The sequence below is a fragment of the Pleurodeles waltl genome, chromosome 11 (genome assembly GCF_031143425.1).
Source record: "Pleurodeles waltl isolate 20211129_DDA chromosome 11, aPleWal1.hap1.20221129, whole genome shotgun sequence".
NCBI classification, from domain to species: Eukaryota; Metazoa; Chordata; class Amphibia; order Caudata; family Salamandridae; genus Pleurodeles; species Pleurodeles waltl.
In genome coordinates this window covers 316,706,080-316,730,005 of record NC_090450.1, presented here as the reverse complement: position 1 = coordinate 316,730,005, position 23,926 = coordinate 316,706,080, and positions in this window count along the sequence as shown.

The following is a 23,926-nucleotide window of genomic DNA, read 5'->3' as shown; positions in this document are numbered from 1 at the left end:
CCCTTATTAGTGTATAGGGTGTCTAGCAGCATAGGCTGATAGATAATGGTAGCTTAGCAGAGCAGCTTAGGCTGAACTAGGAGACGAGTGAAGCTTCTACAGTACCACAAGTGTCATGCACAATATCATAAGAAAACACAATACACAGATATACTAAAAATAAAGGTACTTTATTTTTATGACAATATGCCAAAAGTATCTCAGTGAGTACCCTCAGTATGAGGATAGCAAATATACACAAGATATATGTACACAATACCAAAATATGCAGTAATAGTATTAGAAAACAGTGCAAACAATGTATAGTTACAATAGGATGCAATGGAGGCACATAGGGATAGGGGCAACCCAAACCATATACTCCAAAAGTGGAATGCGAACCACGAATGGGCCCCAAACCTATGTGACCTTGTAGAGGGTCGCTGGGACTATTAGAAAATAGTAAGGGTTAGAAAAATAGCCCACCCCAAGACCCTGAAAAGTGAGTGCACAGTGCACTAAAGTTCCCCAAAGGACATAGAAGTTGTGATAGGGGAATTCTGCAGGAAAGACACAAACCAACAATGCAACAACAATGGATTTCCAGTCGTGGGTACCTGTGGAACAAGGGGACCAAGTCCAAAAGTCACAAGCAAGTCGGAGATGGGCAGATGCCCAGGATATGCCTGCTGTGGGTGCAAAGAAGCTGCTACTGGACAGTAGAAGCTTAGGTTTCTGCAGGAACGACAAGGGCTAGAGACTTCCGCTTTGGAGGATGGATCCCTCACGCCGTGGAGAGTAGTGCAGAAGTGTTTTCCCGCCGAAATACCACCAACAAGCCTTGCTAGCTGCAAATCGTATGGTAAGGGTTTTTGGATGCTGCTGTGGCCCGGGAGGGACCAGGATGTCGCCAATTGCGTCAGGGGACAGAGAGGGCGTCGAGCAAGACAAGAAGCCCTCTCAGCAGCAGGCAGCACCCGCAGAAGTGCCAGAAACAGGCACTACGAGGATGCATGAAATGGTGCTCACCCGAAGTCGCACAAAGGAGTCCCACATCGCCGGAGAACAACTTAGGAGGTCGTGCAATGCAGGTTAGAGTGCCGTGGACCCAGGCTGGACTGTGCACAAAGGATTTCCGCCGGAAGTGCACAGAGGCTGGAGTAGCTGCAAAAGTCGCGGTTCCCAGCAATGCAGTCTGGCGTGGGGAGGCAAGGACTTACCTCCACCAAACTTGGACTGAAGAGTCACTGGACTGTGAAAGTCACTTGGACAGAGTTGCTGGATTCAAGGGACCTCGCTCATCGTGCTGAGAGGAGACCGAAGGTACCGATGATGCAGCTCTTTGGTGCCTGCGGTTGCAGGGGGGCGATTCCGTCGACCCACGGGGGATTTCTTCGGAGCTTCTAGTGCAGAGAGGAGGCAGACTACCCCCAAAGCATGCACCACCAGGAAAACAGTCGAGAAGGCGGCAGGATCAGCGTTACAGAGTTGCAGTAGTCGTCTTTGCTACTATGTTGCAGTTTTGCAGGCTTCCAGCGCGGTCAGCAGTCGATTCCTTGGCAGAAGGTGAAGAGAGAGATGCAGAGGAACTCGGATGAGCTCTTGCATTCGTTATTTAAGGAATCCCAAGAGACAGAGACCCTAAATAGCCAGAAAAGAGGGTTTGGCTACCTAGGAGAGAGGATAGGCTAGCAACACCTGAAGGAGCCTATCAGAAGGAGTCTCTGACGTCACCTGGTGGCACTGGCCACTCAGAGCAGTCCAGTGTGCCATCAGCACCTCTGTTTCCAAGATGGCAGAGGTCTGGAGCACACTGGAGGAGCTCTGGACACCTCCCAGGGGAGGTGCAGGTCAGGGGAGTGGTCACTCCCCTTTCCTTTGTCCAGTTTCGTGCCAGAGCAGGGCTAAGGGGTCCCTGAACCGGTGTAGACTGGCTTATGCAGAAATGGGCACCAAATGGGCCCATGAAAGCATTTCCAGAGGCTGTGGGAGGCTACTCCTCCCCTGCCTTCACACCATTTTCCAGAGGGAGAGGGTGTAACACCCTCTCTCAGAGGAAGTCCTTTGTTCTGCCATCCTGGGCCAGGCCTGGCTGGACCCCAGGAGGGCAGAAGCCTGTCTGAGGGGTTGGCAGCAGCAGCAGCTGCAGTGAAACCCCGGGAAAGGCAGTTTGGCAGTACCAGGGTCTGTGCTACAGACCACTGGGATCATGGGATTGTGCCAACTATGCCAGGATGGTATAGAGGGGGCAATTCCATGATCATAGACATATTACATGGCCATATTCGGGGTTACCATTGTGAAGCTACATATAGGTAGTGACCTATATGTAGTGCACGCGTGTAATGGTGTCCCCGCACTCACAAAGTCCGGGGAATTGGCCCTGAACAATGTGGGGGCACCTTGGCTAGTGCCAGGATGCCCTCACACTAAGTAACTTTGCACCTAACCTTTACCAGGTAAAGGTTAGACATATAGGTGACTTATAAGTTACTTAAGTGCAGTGTAAAATGGCTGTGAAATAACGTGGACGTTATTTCACTCAGGCTGCAGTGGCAGGCCTGTGTAAGAATTGTCAGAGCTCCCTATGGGTGGCAAAAGAAATGCTGCAGCCCATAGGGATCTCCTGGAACCCCAATACCCTGGGTACCTCAGTACCATATACTAGGGAATTATAAGGGTGTTCCAGTAAGCCAATGTAAATTGGTAAAATTGGTCACTAGCCTGTTAGTGACAATTTGTACAGAGAGAGCATAACCACTGAGGTTCTGGTTAGCAGAGCCTTAGTGAGACAGTTAGGCATCACACAGGGAACACATACATATATGCCACAAACTTATGAGCACTGGGGTCCTGGCTAGCAGGGTCCCAGTGACACATAACAAACATACTGAAAACATAGGGTTTTCACTATGAGCACTGGGCCCTGGCTAGCAGGATACCAGTGAGACAGTGAAAACACCCTGACATACACTCACAAACAGGCCAAAAGTGGGGGTAACAAGGCTAGAAAGAGGCTACTTTCTCACATACAGCACAGAACATTGCCGGTGAACATGTTAGAAGTTTAGTCTCCAACAGTCGTGGAAAATACACATCTTTACGTAGGGACACTTTCTCAGAATATCAGCTGTGTTATTATAAAAACACTTCATTGTCCCTTACACATTAGAGGAAGATTCCAGCCAGGGAACCACAACTGTATGCTGATTGCTGAATGCTTCGCTACAGATGCTAACGCGGACTGCAGGACTTTGCTCAGGTATGGGGGTTAATGTCTTCCCAGGGGAACCTGAAGGGCAGACTTAGAGCTTAACATGCTGTGCTATATCCTAGACTAGGTAGGGATTAGTCCATTGACAATAGTGACAATATGATAGTGTTGTTTTTCTGCTTCACTCTTCTCGCCTCAATTTTAATACTGTCATATTGTGTCGTCCTGGTTATTGCAGCTCACGCCTTGCTATCTAAGATGCAGTCATTTTATTAAACTCATTATTCAAACATATACTGCTTCTGTTTGTCATTTATATATGAGACTGAATTGTAAATGAGAGAACCGGATGAGACCTGAGTGACCACGACTTCCCTGAGAAGCCAAATATGTCATGCGCTCGGCTGCCCTGTCATCCCTATCCTTGGGTAGAGATGAGACACTGCTAGTTAGCCGGAGCAAACCCGGATTGGAGCGACAGGGGTCACCAGCAGTCGGTTAGACTAAGTCTCCCACACCACGGGCGATCCTGCCACTCAAAATCCAGCAGTCTCATTATAATAATGAGAGCCTACGCGACATGGCACCGCCAACGTTTGGTCAGGCTCTAATTTTCGGGTCCTCCAGGATATCTGTGTCTCAATCTATATAATGACACATCAATACCGTATAAGGAAACGTCCGTGGTACTGAGGATTTCCACCCCAGCTACATATGTTATCCTATCTGAAGCTGGAGGTTGTTCAAGCTTGAACTTTAAAAGGGAAAACCCATCTGGTGTGCCTTTTCTGAACTTACAGCTGGACTATAATGGCGAATCCACAGCAGGTACAGATAGTGGTTAAAAAGAGACAACCTCTAACTACACATCTATTAGCAAATGGCTTAATGCCCCAGGGGGGTCCAGTCACATTTGGGGTGGATGCCCATGCAGCTTATAGAACAGAACTTTTTTATTCTTGGGTCACTTTTCCAGCAGTTGATGGGACACAAATATATTTCATCATTATACACCTGCAAATGCGCCTGGACAATACAGAGCATACACATACTTAGAAATACCTTTATCTTATCAAGAACATAACAATTGGTTTGATGGTGCCCTACCCCACACAATTTTACCAGTAAGGTTAGGTCCTTTAAGTAACGTTGGTCCTACCTGGCCTTTATTGGCCACCTATACACCACATCCTGCAGTTGCAAATTTAGCGGTAGCTGAGGTTCATTGCTCATATATAGAATTAACAGCGATAGGTAGACGATTAATTCAATTTGCATTGTAAACATTAAATACAAACCCAGCACGTGCTGCTCCAGCACATCCACATGCAGTAACACCAGGTATAAACCCTGCGACTGTACATGCGATCATGGGTAAAGTACCCGCCAAATGGGAGGAAACTCAGTTTTGCTTAGCACAAAAAATGAATGCGCTGGAGGCAGTATTTCCCCATACGCGACCTCAGCATAAACATAGAATATTACTGATGTGCTTGCCTTTTTGGATGGTCCCTACAGTAGGTAACTGTAATACCTGGGGCACGGTATTTGCTGCGCTCTATATAACCGCGTACGGTACACCAACACTTGCCAACTTACCAGAAGTGTTGAAACAAATTCAAGATGAGTACGGGGCTGCCCTGGCCCTAGATTTGGGGATGCAATTGATTGGCAATTTTGCCACAGATTCCTCATTCTTTTTAATATTCTTAAGGGGGAAGCAGTCTCACTTGCAGTGCGCATGCAGCTCCGTGACATTCCGCCACAGGATCAGGAAAGCGTGCTGCCTAAAATAACCGCACAGACTTATTCTAGCATAGGTCAAGACAGTTTGGGGGCCAGACCATCTAAATCACAGTTTCAGGGCAAATCAACTAAATATTTTCCCAAGCAGGCTCCTGAGGGTAATAAGAAACGCTGGGATAAAAAACAACAAACTCCTAAAAAAGAGAGGGGAGAATCTCCGCGGTTGGAGACCCCACAGAACAGATATAATCTCAGAAATAGAGATAATATAAAAACGCCTGATAGATATCAAAATACTGATACAAGCCAATCTCGTTCCTTTCAGGACTCATCGGAAAAACGAAATGAGAGAGGTGGGTGATCAGAGTGAAGGACAGAGTATGTGAAACCGAGACAGGAATCACAACGCTCTTCAGAGGTTTCTGTTAAAAAGGAAGAGAAACCTGCCCAACAAAAACCACAATTAAAAGAAAAAAAGTGGCAGCAGTCACAGTTCGACATGCCACTCAGGAAGAGGGTCCTCCTGAAGAACAAGAAGTGGGCTCTAGCACTGCTAGACAGCACAGCAGAGGTCACAATAGTTCCCCGGAATCTTCGAGAGCATCTGGAGGTGAAAGCAACTGATGACTTTATACAAGTGGAAACTGCAAGGATGCATGTCTCCACGCCTGATAGGGTGTATAAAGTAACGCTACAGTTAGAAGGAGACATTGAGCACATAATAGACGCAATCTTTTGGGATTGCGTAGTAAACATATATGATGTTTTACTGGCCGAACAAGATTAGCCACCTGAATTTGTCCGTACCTGCCCATATGGAGAAGACGTGATTAAACCTTCCTTCTCGCCCGTGGTTCCAGAGGAACTCGCTGAATCCTATGCCATTGATTGGGCTTTGGCACAGGTTCCTGCGTTATACCGGAATCACGTAGGATGGGATAAAGAATCCCCCTACCGTGTAATTCCAATTAAAAATGAACCTCAACCCCAACCTCAGTATCCCATAAAACACAAAGCAAAAGCAGCTGTGAGAGAAATACTAACACAATTAGAGTACCAGGGTGTAATTTAACCCTGTGTCTCCCCAATGAATAATTCATTATTCCCAGTAGCTAAACCAGACCATTCATATAGAATAGTCTTAGACTACAGACACTTAAACAGTCATACACGCACTTATGCTATACAAAACTCATGTAGCACAGCACTAATGAACAATATAACGCGTAAAAAATACGAAACAACACTGGACATTTCCAATGTTTTTTTCTGGCAGAATATAGCACCTGAGAGTAGATACTTAACAAGTTTCAGCGCACTAGGCTCCCAGAAAAAATTCTGTTGTTTACCTCTGGGTATAAGAACAGTCCAGGACTGTTTGCAGCTCGTGTGACTGCAATTTTGCATGAGATTGACCCTGAAGCATTGTCCTATGTAGATGATATCTATTTTACGGATGATGAACTACTACAACATCTAAGACGGGTAGCCCACATTGTGGTAGGATTTGCTGAATTTGGCTACAAATTCAATTTAAAAAAAAAATAATCGCCTTCCTTAACGTCCTGTTTTTGGGATATGAGCTATCAAGTGAAGAAAAGAGCCTAGCGCCACAATTCGTAGAAAAATGCGCACAGTTACAACCACCAAATACAATTAAAAAACTCCAATCTCTATTGGGTTTCCTAAATGTTTGGCAGAACTTACATTCCAGATTATGCTACACGCATAAAACCTTTATATGATCTGATACGTCCTGATTTTTCAAGTAAATTCTGGACAATTGAACACACACAAATTCTTTGAGATTTGCAAACAGACATGCTTGCAGCACAACACTTACATACGAGGGACAAAAAAATACATTTGATCATCAGAGTAATAGCTGGTGCCATCAGTTTCACCTATGTGAAATTTAATGAGGGTGAGACAGTCCTGATTGCATACAAATCACATCATTATATTCAGCGGCAGAACAACTCTTTGCTCCTACTGAGAAAATTCTCACTGCTGTACAGATGGCGGTCATTAAAGAAAGACCTCTTTCCCAAGGAAAAAGCATCATTGTCGTTTCTCTCATCCCAGCCCTAGAGGCTGTCACACAAGCCAGCGTTCGGGACTCAAAAGCATTACATCCACGTTGGATACAATGGGCTACGTCTTCGACAGCCACTGATGTAGACTACATTTTTTACCCAAAATTACAAACTCAAGAATTTTTACAGTACGAAATAGAGTACCCAGTTCCAGCAAATACATTGCCTATTGAACAATATCATAGAGTCATGTACAGCGATGGCTCAGCACAACCCGCGATTGGCAGAAAACACCAATATTCTGCTGCTTGCGCAGTCCTAAGTGGCTATATGGAGGGCGATACATTTTGTCCTCTACATACCTTTACGCAAACCTTAGGGGATTGCACAGCACAGTTGGCAGAGCTAAAGGCTCTGCTGATGGCACTAGTGCACACGGATCCTGCACAGGCTATGCTGATTGTTTGTGATTCATATTATTGTGTCCAGTCCTTTAATGAATACCTGCATTATTGGCGCCAGAATGGGTTCAGAGATTCGAAAGGCAACACCATCAAACACAGACTACTTGGGGGAAAGTAGCAGATCTGAAAGAGACGCTACCAAGTGTCCATGTTATACATACACTTGGACACCAGCGCATTGGGATACACGTTGCTGGAAATACATTGGCTGATGCAGCAGCAAAGTCAGCTGTGGCTGTGGCTGCTGTAGCTGCAGTGACTCACTTGAATTCAAAACCGGACGCAGACATATGGGCTGCTGTGACAGCTACGGCTGATGGTACGCCCTATCCTAACGCATTTCCTAACAAGTATCACTACCGAATGGGAGGTATGCTGAACGCTGAGGTTAAGATACCAGGCGTAGGGGTACGAGACATTCCCAATAGAGATATAAGATCACAATTGATTAAAGCAGCACATGAGGGGATGGCATCTGCCCATGCTGGTGTTGCGGCTACAATTTAGATCTTACAGGCCCGTCATTGGTGGCCAGGTCTCTATAAAGAGACCAAGCAGTATGTCCTTTGTTGTGACATCTGTCAACAAATTAAAGTTTCCACTGCAAAATGCCCGCTGCAGACACCCCTCCTGATTTCAAACAAACCATAACAATGTGTGTACTTGGACCACAGGTTTCCCCTAACACCGGACAGTGCATGCAAGTATATTTTAGTCGCTGTTGATTCAAGCTCCAGATTTTTATGGGTTTGACCACAGCGCTCGGCTGTTATTAAAGATTTGCGAGTCTTTATCGGTACATATGCGGTTGCGGCTTTCCATTCAGACCAGGGCCCTGCTTTCGCCTCAAGGGCATTCAGGGATGCCATGGCTTCATTGGGGGTCCAACTCCAGTACTCGTCTCCATTTCATCCCAAGGGAAATAGTGTCGTGGAGCGATTAAACCGTGATTGAAAGCAATCCTTAACAGACAGAGGTGGTCATTCTGACCCTGGCGGTCTTTGACCGCCAGGGCGGAGGACCGCGGGAGCACCGCCGACAGGCCGGCGGTGCTCCAATGGGGATTCCGACCGCGGCGGTAAAGCCGCGGTCGGACCGGCACCACTGGCGGGCTCCCGCCAGTGTACCGCCGCCCCATTGAATCCTCCACGGCGGCGCAGCTTGCTGCACCGCCGCGGGGATTCCGACCCCCCCTACCGCCATCCAGATCCCGGCGGTCGGACCGCCGGGATCCGGATGGCGGTAGGGGGGGTCGCGGGGCCCCTGGGGGCCCCTGCAGTGCCCATGCCACTGGCATGGGCATTGCAGGGGCCCCCGTAAGAGGGCCCCTACATGTATTTCACTGTCTGCTGCGCAGACAGTGAAATACGCGACGGGTGCAACTGCACCCGTCGCACAGCTTCCACTCCGCCGGCTCGATTCCGAGCCGGCTTCATCGTGGAAGCCTCTTTCCCGCTGGGCTGGCGGGCGGTCTGAAGGCGACCGCCCGCCAGCCCAGCGGGAAAGTCAGAATGACCGCCGCGGTCTTTCGACCGTGGAACGGTAATCTGACGGCGGGACTTTGGCGGGCGGCCTCCGCCGCCCGCCAAGGTCAGAATGAGGGCCAGAGTCTTAGGTACGAGGCATAGTTGGTTTAACCACCTATATGGAGTCCAGAGAGCACTTGATAATCTGCCTAGAAGGTCCCTAGGGGGTCGTACTTCAAATGAGTGCCGTCCGTAACTCAAATGTATGTTTCGGATCTTGATGGTCCTGGCGTGGAGGCAGCAGAAACACCTTTTGACATAAATGAATGTGTCACTGTCTTACAGGAATTACAACAGTTCTGTGATGATAATTCTTCCAGCAGTGCTGCCTCCACAGAAATCAAGGATGTGCCAGTAACATCTACCGGCTGGATTCCCAAAATTGGGGATCTTGCACGTGAAAAAGTCGCTGTAAAAAAAGAATTTGGCCCTTCATATCGAGCACCAGTCCCAGTACTAGGGATACACGGTACCAGAACAGTTATTCTACCACCGTTGGCAGGTGCCAAAGAAAATCGTTTTGTCTCCATTGACAATGTCAAATTACACCATGTGGCCGATCCTGCTCAGCAGACCAAGAGGAACATCCAGTAGCTCCAGAATCCCTCTCACTGCTGGAGAAGAAGTTCCTCTACAAGTCGTTTATACCAACACCGACACCTCTCCGAGCTTGGGGAGGGTGGAAGATGATCTAGCATTGGTTCCACTAACATCAAACAATTTAGAAACATTTGACTGAGTTGACTCAACTCCAACACAGCCGGATGGTGCAATTTATAGTGTACCATTGAGGGAAATACCAACTCCACCACTGACCACAGCCCCACCATGTGCACGAACTGCTTCTGGATATTTTACCGACTTCAATGACAACTTCTCAGACTCATTTGTCTCTTCAACACCTGACTTGTCAAGAGCACATAAGCTAAAAAACTGGCTTAAAGAAACATATTTTGTTTTTCCATGGAACTATCTATGGCTCTCCTTGACTGTCCTAGCTTTCCTACTATGGATTGGTTTTGTCATTACTTTTTTCTTTTTAATACATGGTCATTTTCTTCCTGAAAAATCAACATTTGAATTGGTGGAGGAGGTTTTAAAACCCAATTTTTCATCACATTAGGTCCGCAGAGTCTTATCATTTGTGAACATTTCCGCAGTACCAATTCCTGATGGGATTGTTTGGGACAAAGTAATATTTTATATATATATTGTATATATATATTGTCCCATGGAAGTAATTCAAATACCATATGTGTTCAAATAATTAATGAATGATATTGCAATACCAGGCATTGTTTCTGATGATTGGGATGTGAAAACAGTTGATTCTATGATGACTGAATTACAGTATTATACTGTCTTTGAAAACAAAGATGTTTATCAATCTAAAGAGAATTATGGTGATATGTTTGCTATAATTATTATGGGCACCATTTCATACATAGAGCAAGCAGCCCCAAAACTGTTTTTAATTATACACAATGGGAACATTGTCCGACTCCACCACAGTGGAGTTCTAAAACATATTCTGATAAGTTTACATATTCTTCTGAGAACAATGTAAAAAATGCTGAGTAATATTATTTTAAGGTACCACTCACTAAGGATATACATATATTAATGACGAATACGAAATTTATATATTCAGAATCCTTTGTTTCCCGATTATCTATAGAAGGCTATGAATATTGGCTGAAGTCGATCGATTTGAAAAGTGTGTGGGGAACTTAAAATTGGCAAATTAGGGGAAAGGAAGCTTTGTTTGGAGCATGCCTCATACCTGTACAAAATATATTCTTAAATGAAACAGTACAACAAACGAGTTGTTTAGGCTTAGCTAAAATTAAGGAATTAAACATGCCCAATACACTTGCCCCTGCAAAGTTTTGTAAATGTCAAAAATACACAAATGCAACCGAAGATCTTCTCGATGAATGGGTCCAGAATGGTACATTTAATACTTCACTGACACGTCCTGGCGGGTGGTTATTGTGGCCAATGGATACCAATGGGTGTCACCAACGTTTTATCAACTCCTCGAGGGTTTTAGAACTAGTAGGCCGGACCCTCGCTATATATAATCCGAACATGCGGGTATAGTTACGACATATAGTGTAGGAAAATTGTGCCAGCAATGGTTAAAATCATCCTCACTAGATGCGGTTAGAGAACACCTCAGTCTCCTGTCTAATAACACTGACTTGCAGGACTTCCTGTTAGGCCCCAGAAAACACCATAGGAAGTGTTTCTTATATGAAGTATATAATGAAATTTGGAATCTTTCCCAACAAGAAGCAGCTGCCCGGTTAAGGCCAATAGACCAGGAAAACTTTAAAAAGGCATTAGCTCTTGTGGATAATGGGATTAATACCTTGTCCGACCGGATATATATTTTAAATAATATTGTCTCTTCTGCTATAGACATTATACAAACAGATATGTCTTCTTTACACCATGGATAGAGTCAACTAAGGTCCATTATGCAGTTGGGTTGGACACTTCAAACATAGAAGGTGGGTCGCGTTCCCTGGCAGCATGTCAGTGCGAGGGAGATATTTTTTCCGTTAATTTGATGCGACAACAACAACTGATAGCGACTTATGTTATGTTAACATCGAGAAATTAGAACAGTTGCTTTTTACTGTGGCTGAAATACCATCTGCTGAGTGGCTAATACACGGGGTCATTAATCTGCCTATTTCTACACTTCAATTCATCTCCTGTTTAAAACACATTCCGGTAGGCAGATATAAAAGGCTGGGAGATAGTTACATTCATGAGGTGTGGGAGCTTCCCTTCTCGTACAAATGCTTCAGTGGCATGAAAGAAGTCTTTCTTAGCGGTAGTGAATGCGAGACTTCAGTCAGCCACTCGATGGTTTGTAAACAGCTGTCCTTGTATGGGATGTGTAACGCCTCTGCTGCGAACTTGGCTTGTTATCTGAAGGGAGTTCCAGTCCCCTTGATTAGACCTACTTTCCAGGTGCTTTCAAATGACAGCTACGTCCTCCTCAATGGTGAAGACTGTTGTGGCATGCGAGCTGGAATAGTTCACGTTGTTTCGGTCTCTAAGGTCGTTACATGCTGCAGGAACGTACTGTTTCCCCCAACTAAAATTAAAGAGGTAGCTGACATTTGGCCTCACATCGCTACTTCAAATGTACATTTTAACAAGTTGAGCAGACTCAAGGCTTTACAGTTTCAAAAGCATGTTGCCCTTACATCTGCGCGCGAGACCTACACACTTCAGGTAGCAAGGTCGTCGGCAGAGATTCAGTCCCTATTAAATACAAACTTTCCAAGACACTTTGGTGAGCTCGTGGGGCGAATATTTAATGCGTCCAATACTACTAGAATCGCACATTTTTTCAAAGCTCTTGGTTCTGGTTTCATTCACACCTTCTCCTCCGTATTCAGTTTGATACCATCAGCAATCCACTCAATTTTCTCTAGTATTTTCGGGGGATTTCCAATAACTTTGGCTTTATTAGCTGGCATTTTGCTGTTGCTATTTTTTAAGCGCAATGGCTGTTCCGCTGCAACGAGAAGGAATGATGTCGCTTCCATCAGTGCAGCTGTGTCGTGAACGAATGATGCAGTATCTTGGAGCAACACTCCTGGAGCAATTGGAGTGTGGCTGGTCTTTGTCATTTAGACCAGTCTTTCATTGTGTGCAGCCCGTGTTTCAGTGCCTCTGCTGACCTTTTGAACATGCACTGGAAGTTTGTCTTTCGACGCAGCGCTTGCCTACATTGGACGCTGATCTGTTGATGTTCTCACTGAGAGTTCATTACCGGACATGCGCATTGAGGTTGCGTTTGCTACAAGAAGCTACTTATGAGTTACCCTTCATGGAGAATGTAGCTCACGACTCATCACTGGGCACACCACGAAATGCCACCTTGGCTGAGGCTACGGAACACATCTGCTTCTTGACCCTTCTTGGCGATGACTTTGCGACCTTAATATTGGCTGAAGTGGAAGATCTCCTATAATCTATGACTCATGAATCAATGGAACTTTTCAAAATTGACTTGCCTTTTTGAATTAGGTCTTATGCCACATGCTCAGGTTTTAAATTGTCACCTTGGATGCTCATGTGTCCCATCAACTTGTCATCATTGACATTGCTTTTATATATATCTTAGGTTGAGCTTTTTAGCAATAAATGTATATACCTTTGGCTTTGAACCACTTTCAACCGACAAGGGGAGGGTGTTGTGTAGCCATTTTAGTAATAGCTCCATGCACGTTATTTTAACACAGTAGGCCGCTGTGCACTTTAACCTAGATATATTTTATTCAGCTTCGTCTTAATATTGTTACAATAACCATTTTTACGGTCTTGTTTTACTTCCGTCTATCTAACTGTTTTTGCCCAGGCCAGCAGTCTGTTCTCAAACAAGACATTCTGGATCACTCTATGCGTTCTCCAATGCTACAGCACGGTACATTGCCGGTGAACGTGGTAGAAGTTTAGTCTCCAACATTCGTAGAAAATACACATCTTTACGTAGGGACACTTTCTCAGAATATCAGCTGTATTATTTTAAAAACACTTCCTTGTCCCTTACACGTTAGAGGGAGATTCCAGCCAGGGAACCATGACTGCATGCTGATTGCCGAATGCTACAGATGCTAACGCAGACCACAGGCCTTTGCTCAGGTATGGGGGTTGATGTCTTCCCAGGGGAACCTGAAGGGCAGACTTTGAGCTTAACATGCTGTGCTCGATCCTAGCATAGGAAGGGATTAGTCCATTAACAATAGTGACAATATGATAGCGTTGTTTTTATGCTTCACTCTTCTCGTCACAATTTTAATACTGTTATGTTGTGTCGTCCTGGTTATTGCAGCTCACGCCTTGCTATCTAAGATGCAGTTGTTTTATTAAACTCATTATTGAAACATATACTGCTTCTGTTTGTCATTTATATATGAGACTGAATTGTAAATGAGAGAACTGGATGAGACCTGAGTGACCACGACTTCCCTGAGAAGCCAACTATATCATGCGCTCGGCTGCCCAGTCATCCCTATCCTTGGGTAGAGATGAGGCACTTCTAGTTAGCGGGAGCAAAACCCGGATTGGAGAGACAGGGGTCACCAGCAGTGGGTTAGACTAAGGCGGTCATTCCGACCTTGGCGGCGTGGTGATTCGTGGGTCATAATATGATGGGCGTAGTTCTGTTGGTGTAACGATGTGGGTTTAGATACCGCCAGTGTATCACCGACCTTTGGGATGGTGGACTTGTGTTAGTGGCTGTATGGTGACGGATTGCTATGTGTGTGTCATAATATGGGTAGCAATAATCCACCGCGGCGGGGTATGTTGGTGGCAGTCAGCATTTCTGTAAGCGGTACTTACCGCCAATGTAATAATGAGGGCCATAATGTCTCTGCTCATCAAGCAGCAATGAAATTTCAAAGTTCAGTTCTAGAACAATTTCAAGTTCCAAAATACTTAGTTGAATCCAAATTGTCAACACAAAAGGCAATGAACTCCTTCTCCCATTCATTAGCAGTGAAGTAAATACATTCAGGTGCTGAGTACCTGCAACTTGTCACTCTTTTTGATTTTGTTGCTGCACAATTTTCATTGTCACTTTGATCAAATTCTTTAGCTAATTCAGCAATAGTTGGAAGAACATCTATTATTGGGTCTAGACTTTTTTCAGGCTACTGGTCTCCTCTCACAGTTCTCATTTCAGGCACAACTAGATTTCCAATGTTCACTGAGCTAGCAGGAGTCCACTGATTCTGATTTGACCCTCCTGCACCTTTGACTGCTTTTGGCACACTCAGATTTTCACCAGCTTGTGCAGGTTCTGCAATAGCCACTTGTCTAGTCGTCATAGTTTGGCTAACCTGGACCCCTTCATTCACTGATTCGGACCCTAGAGGAACAGGCACTGTATCTTCAAGAGGACTTGGAACTTTGTATGGCTTACATGAACCCATTTCAGAAGACAAGCACACTTCACAGCTGTTGTAGTCACCAAGATAACCTGGAATGGCCCTTTCCAGCACAGCTGTAAGCATGACTTTCTTACATGTTTCTTCACCAAAACCCAATTTCCTGGACTCAAGTCATGACACTGCACTTGTGCGGGCTGAACAGTTGCTTATTCAACCTGGGGAGACAAAGAGCAAACCACATCAGCTAGTCCTTTACAATAATCCAGCACTAGGTCATTTGAAATTTTCACAAGTGCATTTGAAGGCACATCTGGTAACCTCATAGCACGACCCATAAGTATTTCATGGGGGGGATATTCCTGTCTTCCTGTCGGGTGTGCTACACATGCTCATTAGAACAAGTAGAAAGCATCCAGCCATTGTAATGCTGTAGATGCACACACTTCAGCCAGTTCCATTCATTTGCTCCACCAATCCAGAGGCTTATGGTGTGCAATTGCAGTGCAATCTTTGCTGAATTTGTAATGCCGTATACAACAATTTTATGATCTCATTATTAAAATGAGATCCTTAGTCTGATTCCAAAGAAGCTGGAAATCCAATTCTCTGTATCAACTTCCTTAAAAGCAGCTTTGCAACGGTGAGGCTATCACTCCTGTGGGTTGGGTATGTTTCTTCCCAATGAGAAAAACACACACACCACCGCAAACACATATCTCAATCCACACCCGACACCCAAAATAACATATGGAACCCATACTGGACATTGTTTGGCCCATCCCTTTGCCCAAGCACCCAGCAGTGATAAGGCCCTTGGATCACCAGTCATGGTGATGGCATTGTATTTCTACCTCCGAAAGCACAAGTGAGCCCCATTTCCCCTGAAGTGTTCAGAACAATAGAAGTCCCAGTGTGCATCCAATGGGATCCAATGAGACATTGGCCTTATGACTACAGCAGCAATTGCTCAGATTGTGCACACGGTGACATGAGATACCTGATGGCACAGTTCAGTCATCACTCATATCATACTGACAGAAACATGATGCAGCCCATGCACTTACCAGGTTTCTGCTGCTCCAACACCTCCAGGTAGGTATGGAGGGTTAGCCAGGCTGACCTCAGGGCCCTCCTCTACTGTGGCATAAGGTGGGGCTGGTGCACATGGGGCTGGGATGTGTGGCCCAACAGTTCCTGGGCCCTAAGTCGGGCCCAGCGTTTAAGGTCCTCCCAGCGATTGCAGCATGTCCTGGCCTGCCAGTGGTACACCCCTACTGTACGGCAGCACTGCACAATGTTAACCTAGAGTCTAGTGCATGCTGCATTGCTCAGCTGGTCCTATGGGTCCCCATAAAGCTGAGGGTAATTGTGCAGCACTCCCCAGCTTAAGTATCCAATTCTTGTTCACTGAGGCAGGTGCCCTCTCAACAACTCCCTCAGCCATGTTGGGGCCAATTAGGATATACAAAGCAGCAGGATGGCAGAGTATGCTAACGGTAGGTGGGGATGACTCAGAATGACAATAAAATGGGTGCCTGCAACTTCCTGCCATGAACTTCCTGCCTTGTATTTCCTCTGTGCTATTTCCTGAAGAAATTCATTGGGTTCTGACCAGTCTTCGGATTCTAAGACGCAAGTGCAGATTATCCACTCCAACTGCGTCCTCTATGCCCTTGGAGCGTACTCCACGTATTCGGAGAGTAGGCTATGCATTCTGAGCATAGAATCCGTATTCTGGGCGGTAGACAAGGTGAAATAAGTGTGACATATGCAAACAGGTGTAAAAAGGGCAGGAAGTTAACTGGAGGAATAGAACAGTATATAGATACACGCCACACTACATTGATGGCCACCATAGTTTGGCTCTTTGCATAATGGTTGTGGTCAACATATGATACTTACATCAGAGTAGACTGTAGTGTATAACCAAAGTAGGTGCAGGTAGTAGTGTTCATACTTGAACAGATTGGGCCAGATTAACACAGGGCCAGACGGCCAGAGCAGGACTGGGAACCCATAGCAGCACAATCAAGCATGTCAGACCAGCCTCACACAGACAGGAAACAAAAGTGTGTGTATCATGCATGAGTGCTGCCTTGTGTAGGAAAGTACCCTCTTTTTGGCATGTTACCCACAATTTCTGCCTGATGTCAGTGTGTTTTTGTCTGTGTCACTGTGATCCTGCTAGTCAGGACCCCAGTGCTTATGGTGAATGGTCTGCTTGTCAGTGTGTTTCACTGTTTTCTAAATTGTCACTGGAGTCCTTCTAATTAGAACTCCAATGCTCATGCTCTCTTTCTTTTTAAATTTGTCACTACAGTTTAGTGACTCCATATTTGACTCCAAATTGGCACACTGGACGCCCCCCTTATAAGTCCCAAGTATATGGTACATATGTACCTAGGGCATTTGGGTTCCAGGGAGTCCTTATGGGCTGCAGCATTTCTTTTGCAACCCATAAGGAGACCATACAAAGGCTTCTTTGGGACTACCATTGCAGTCTGTGTGAAATGGTGCATGCAAAATTTCACAGCTGTTTTCACTGCACCAGGTCACTCCCCTTTCCTTTGTCCAGTTTCGCCCCAGAGCAGGGACTGGGAGTCCCTGAACCGGTGTAGGCTGGATTATGCAAGGGGGGCACAATTTGTGCCCTTCAAAGCATTTCCAGAGGCTCTGGGAGGATACCCCTCCCATGCCTGTAACACCTATTTCCAATGGGAGAAGGTGTAACTCCCCTCTCCTAACGGAAATGCATTGTTCTGTCTTTCTGGGATTGAGCTGCTCAATCCCCAGGAGGGCAGAAACCTGTCTGTGAGGTGGCAGCAGCCAGGGCTGCAGTGGAAACCTCAGAGACCTGGTTAGGCAGTACTGGGGGTCCATGGTGGAGCCCCCAGTGCGCATGTGATTGACCCCCCAATACCAGATTTGGATTGGGGGAACAATTCCATGATCTTAGACACCTCACATGGCCATATTCAGGGTTACCATTGTGAAGCTACACATATGTATTGACATATATGAAGTGCACGCTTATAATGGTGTCCCCGCACTCACAAAGTCCAGGGAATTGGACACTGATTAAAGGATGTGAGAGCATGTCTTTTTCTATCAGTATTAACCCCCACTACACACTCTCTGGTGTCTTGGTCTACCGACCACCGGGTCCTATTGGAGACTTTATGACCTCACTGGCAGAGAATATCTCACAACTGGTATGCACTAAATCCAACTTCCTACTGCTGGGAGATTTTAATTTACATGCAGAAAATGAAGATAAAGCTTTGACTAAGATGATAATAGCAGATATGAAGGCTTGTGATCTGGTGCAGTTAATTCATGGCCCTACTCATAACAGAGGTCACACACTTGATTTGGTATTCTCCAATATGTCAAATCTAGAATTTTTATCATCCCGTCCATTAGCATGGTCTGATCATTTTCTGCTAGAGCTAGAATTAACCATTTCTCGACATAAAAGCATGAATATCAGGCCCCCATCACATAGAAGGAAATGTCATAAATTAGAGGCCACAGAGTTTATTAACTCATTGGAGAAGAAGAAACCAGGAAACCTAGATACAAATAATATAACTAATTTTACTCACTCACTAAACAAGTGGATAGAGGATAGCCTGGAGGAAATTATACCGCTCTCTACCGCGAGAAAACTGCCACGAAAGAAGTCAGCTCCTTGGTTTACCACAAGCCTACTTGAGATGAAAAGAGAATGTAGGAAGCAAGAGAGGAATGGAGGCATACCCAAGATGACCCCTTGAAAAAGGAATATAAGAATGTGATCCGAGTATATCATTTAAAAATTAAAAAGGTTCAGGCTACTTATTACTCTAGTAGAATTGAAGCAGCATCTAACTCTCCTAAGGAAATCTTTAATGCCTTAAAAGACCTTATTCACCCTAAGGATGAGCCAGAAATTATGGAGCCCCTGCAGCAACATGTGGAGGATCTCGCAAGCTTTTAAAATTCAGGATATTTATGTTTCCTTCCCTAACACCCGTACCAGAGCTCAGGTGGTGGTTAACCTGGAGGTTAGGGAAGAAATTATTTTAACAAATTTTATTCCGATTAGTCTGGACATAGTTACTAAACGACTGGGGTCAACTAAATCAGGCTCTCCACTGGATCCTGCTCCCCCGCAGATTCTCTGTATGGGAATTCCAGTGCTAGGTCCGGTAATCACAAATCTTATTAATACCTCGCTAGCCTCTGGTACGGTACCAGACTCTTGGAAATTGGCTATTGTAAAGCCTCTCCTAAAAAAAACTAATTTGGACTCTAAAATACTGTCCAATTACAGACTGATCTCATTGCTACCTATAATGGCTAAACTCAGAGAAAAGTATGTACATACTCAGTTATCCACTCTTTTGGAAGAGAAAAAGCTTCCACATCCCACCCAGATGGGTTTTAGACCACTGCATGGGACTGAAACCGCTCTGATTGCGATCACAGAAGAAGCAAAAAAGAGGATGGATAAAGGAATGGAAACCGCTATCATCCTACTAGATTTGAGTGCGGCATTCGATACGGTTGATCTGAATATCCTTAAAGATAGATTACAAGGATGTGGCATCTCTGGAGTCGCACTGGAGTGGATTCTCTCGTTCATTCATGGAAGATCCTTCCAGGTCCTATATAGATCGTGTACTTCTAGACGTACTCTCAGCAACTGTGGAGTTCCACAGGGGTCTGCTCTGAGCCTGCTACTTTTTAATGTCTACATGCGACCTTTAGCGGAGATTATTGAACCATTTGGACTGAACTTGGTGTCCTATGCAGATGATACTCAACTGATTGTCTCCCTTTCTAACACTCACCCGGACATGGGGACAGAACTGGGTCCCTGTCTGAAAGCAGTTGCTACATGGATTTCAGGAATTAAATTGAAACTCACTGATGAAAAAACAGAGGTTATGTTTTTTGGGCTACCAAAAGCCCCCTCTATCAATGTAAGCACATCAATAGGAGTTCCTACTCTCCCGCCCCCTAAATGTCTCATTAAAAGTCTTGGGGTGTGGTTGGATCCTCAACTTTCAATGTCACAACATGCCAACAGAATAGTTTGAACCTCCTTTGCTCTGCTTAGAACTTTGAGGAAGGTCTTAACAATACTGCCTTTACTTGCCAGGAGACTGGTTATTCAGGCACTGATAGGCTCCCGTCTTGATTATGGCAATGCATTGTTTGTAGGAGCACCAAGATATGTGATTCAAAGGCTGCAGAGGGTGCAAAATGCAGCCGCATGTTTACTTCTAAACACTCCTAAACATCATTCCATACGGGCCGGAATTTCATCCTTCCATTGACTCCCAGTGGATAAAAGGATTCAGTTCAAGGCTTTATGCCACATTCATAGAGCTATATTCGATTATGGCCCTGAAATGCTCAAAACCCTGGCATCTGTCTACATTCCAACTAGACCGCTTAGATCCTCCTCAGCTATGCTGGCCACAGTTCCAACAGTGAAGAAAGCAAGATGGGGAGGAAGATCTTTGTCGTATCAAGGGGCTATACTCTGGAATAGCCTTCCTCTTAATATTAGATCTAAATCACAAGAGATTCCTTTCAGGAAGGTCCTGAAAACCTGGTTATTTAAAGCTTAATCTCTATACGAATATAGACGGTGATAATGTCTGTGTTGCAGCATAAGCCCTACGAGGACTCTGGGCAGTTTTAAGTGCTATATACGCAGTTATAACATAACATAACATACCAATTGGCCCTGGATGACGTGGGGGCACCTTTGCTAGTGCAAGGGTGCCCTCACACACAGTAACTTTGCACCTAGCCTTCAGTAAATGAAGGTTAGACATATAGGTGACTTATAAGTTACTTAGTGCAGTGAAACATGGCTGTGAAACAGTGTGTGCACTATTTCACTCAGGCTGCAGTGGCAGTCCTGAAGAAATGTTTGTATGAGCTCGTTACGGGTGGCAAAAAAAATGCTGCAGCCCATAAGGATCTCCTGGAACCCCAATGCCCTGGGCACGTAGGTACCATATACTAGGGACCCATAAGGGGGTCCAGTGTGCCAATCAGAATTGGAAAATGGAGTCACTAACCTGTAGTGCTAAATTTGGTAAGTAGAAAGAGTATAAGCACTGGAGTTCTGGTTAGCAGAACTTCAATGACACAGTCAAGCATACTGACAACACACATAGGCCACAAACTATGAGCACTGGGATCCTGGCTAGCAGGATCCCAGTGAGACAGTGAAAACACTCTGAAAAACACTCACAAACAGGCCAAAAATGGGGGTAACCATGGTAGAAAGAGGATACTTTCTCACATCAGGGGAGTCTAGAGGCCCAATCATGACATACTACATGGAGAGCTGGTATGCGGTGTTCTGCATATGGTGCTGGCAAGAGGCACGTGTCACCCTACTATTTGAGACAGTAAAAACACACTGACAAACACTGACAAACAGGCCAAAAATAGGGGTGACCATGCTAGAAAGAGGCTACTTTCTCACAAGTACATTACTTACCTTGGGTGTTTTCTTACACTCCCAGCGCCCCTCTACATACTGCACTTGCCTAGGTGGGAAACCAACTTTTGCATTCCACTATTTCAGTATATGGTTTGTGTTCCCCCTAGGCCCATTGCAACCTATTGTGTTTTTTACTATTAGCTCTGTTTTCCTACTGTGTACTTACGCATTTCTGGTGACTAGTGTATATATTGTGTGATTTACTTACCCCCTAAAGCCTGCAAAGTATTTTTGGCATTATCGCCCTCATTACAACATTGGCGGCAAAAGCCGTTTACCGCCGTGCAGACCCACACAAGTCCGCCACACCAAAGGTCAGTGATAAACTGGTCAAAAACAAAACCTCCACCATCACGCCAACAGAAATACGCCCACACTATCACGACACACGAATCCACGCGGCGGTCTTTCAACCGTGGTATTCCATTGGCAGTGCACACCGCCGCGCTCAAAATACACACACTCTGACAAAACACAGCCACATTGGACAAATCGAAATACACACACCTGATACACATACACACACCACTCCCACACACCCATTACAATATAAAACACACACCCACATCACCCACAAACCCCTACGACAAAATTACAGAGAGAAGGCCAGAGAGAGAAACTACAAACAACTACCAAGCATCCACAGGCACACAATACCATCACCCACGTAACTTCCACGCACCCACACCACCCCATGGCACGGGAAAGACACCCCAGGTTCTCTGAGGAGGAGCTCAGGGTCATGGTGGAGGAAATCGTCCGGGTAGAGCCACAGCTATTCGGATCACAGGTGCAGCACACCTCCATAGCTAGGAAGATGGAGCTATGGCGCAGAATAGTGGACAGGGTCAACGCAGAGGGACAGCACCCAAGAAATAGGGATGACATCAGGAAGAGGCGGAACGACCTACGGAGGAAGGTGCTTTTCGTGGTCTCCAGACACCACCTTGCGGTACAGAGGACTGGCGGCGGACCCACACCTCCTCCCCCACAACTAACAACATTGGAGGAGCAAGTCTTGGCAATTCTGCATCCTGAGGGCCTCGCAGGAGTAGATGGAGGAATGGACTCTGGTAAGTCAAATCTTAACTATTACATCCCCCACCCTACTTGCATGCTATCACATACCCCCACCCTCACCCCCATCACTCCAACTCCTCATAAATGTCCCAACATCACAAACCACACATCCTAACACCAAGCCCTGCATGCAGCAACAAAGCATGGAAACCCATCACCAAAGCATGGCCACTGCACATACCCATACACCTCCTTAACCACCATCACACAAGGACCCACACAGGAATGCAAGCACTGGGGTACACGGTCACCCACCCATTGCACACCATGGCACACACAGATGTAATAAACATCCTTTTATACCCCTGCAGGACCCCTACCCAACATTACCGGACAGGAGGGTCCACACATGTCTGCACCACCAACAGAAGAGGCCCACAGTGATGACAGCAGCTCTGTCCAACTGGATCTAGATGACCAGCCCGGCCCATCTGGGACCTTGGGACAGTCGGTTCCCCTGACACAGTCACAGGCCACCACAGAGCTTCCCCCCTCTGGAAACACTAGCACAGCACCCACCCAGTGGGCCCATACCTCTGTCCCCAGGACACATCAATCAGCAGTGTGTCCACCACTACAGGGAACCCAGGCTAATCCACCACCCCAACAACAACAGGGACCTCGGGGCAGTGGCAGTGGGCACACGGTCCAGGGGACGGAGGCCCAGGAACACAGGGGAACTGGGAGGGCTGCTGTGCGACAGGGGGAGGACAGGCCAAGGGAACCTACTCTCCACGAGGCCCTCTCCAACATCATGGGAGCCTACCACCATTCCCAGGAGACGATGGCAACGGTACTGGCCAAGTTTCAGGAGACCCAGCGCCTGCAGGAGGAACAGTATATGGGCTTCAGGGAGGAACTCAGATCCATCAATTCCACCCTGGGCACCATCGTAGGCGTGCTGAAGGAAGTCCTCAACACCAGGAGGGACATTGTGGCACTACAAGGGGCCCCGACGCTAGCCTGGACGATGAACTGCCCACCACCTCCGCTGGCACTAGTGGACAGGAGGCACCGCCACAGGACCACAACACCAGCACCCCACCCCCTGCAGATGGAGAACCACCCCGCAAGCGGTCCCTGAGATTTAGGACAAAGACAGATAACAATACCAAGACCCCCGCCAAGAAATGAGACCACCCTGATTGTCATCCTTTTGTCCCACCTTGTCACCCTGTCCATCCTCAAACTGCCCGAGCTCCACTTACTTTGCCCATTTGGGCAATGCACCTGTGAGACTAATAGACTGGACTTTGCCATGGATATTCCTCCACCATCACCCCTCACCATTTCACAACCCCCTCCAATATTGAGCACAGAAATAAACACCCTTAAAGCACAAAACAATCTGGAGTCTGTCTGTGATTTCGAAATAGTGTATTAGCAATTACAGTGACAAAATGCTCTTACAATTGTAATGTCAACATACCTATGTCACACAGCTCTAGT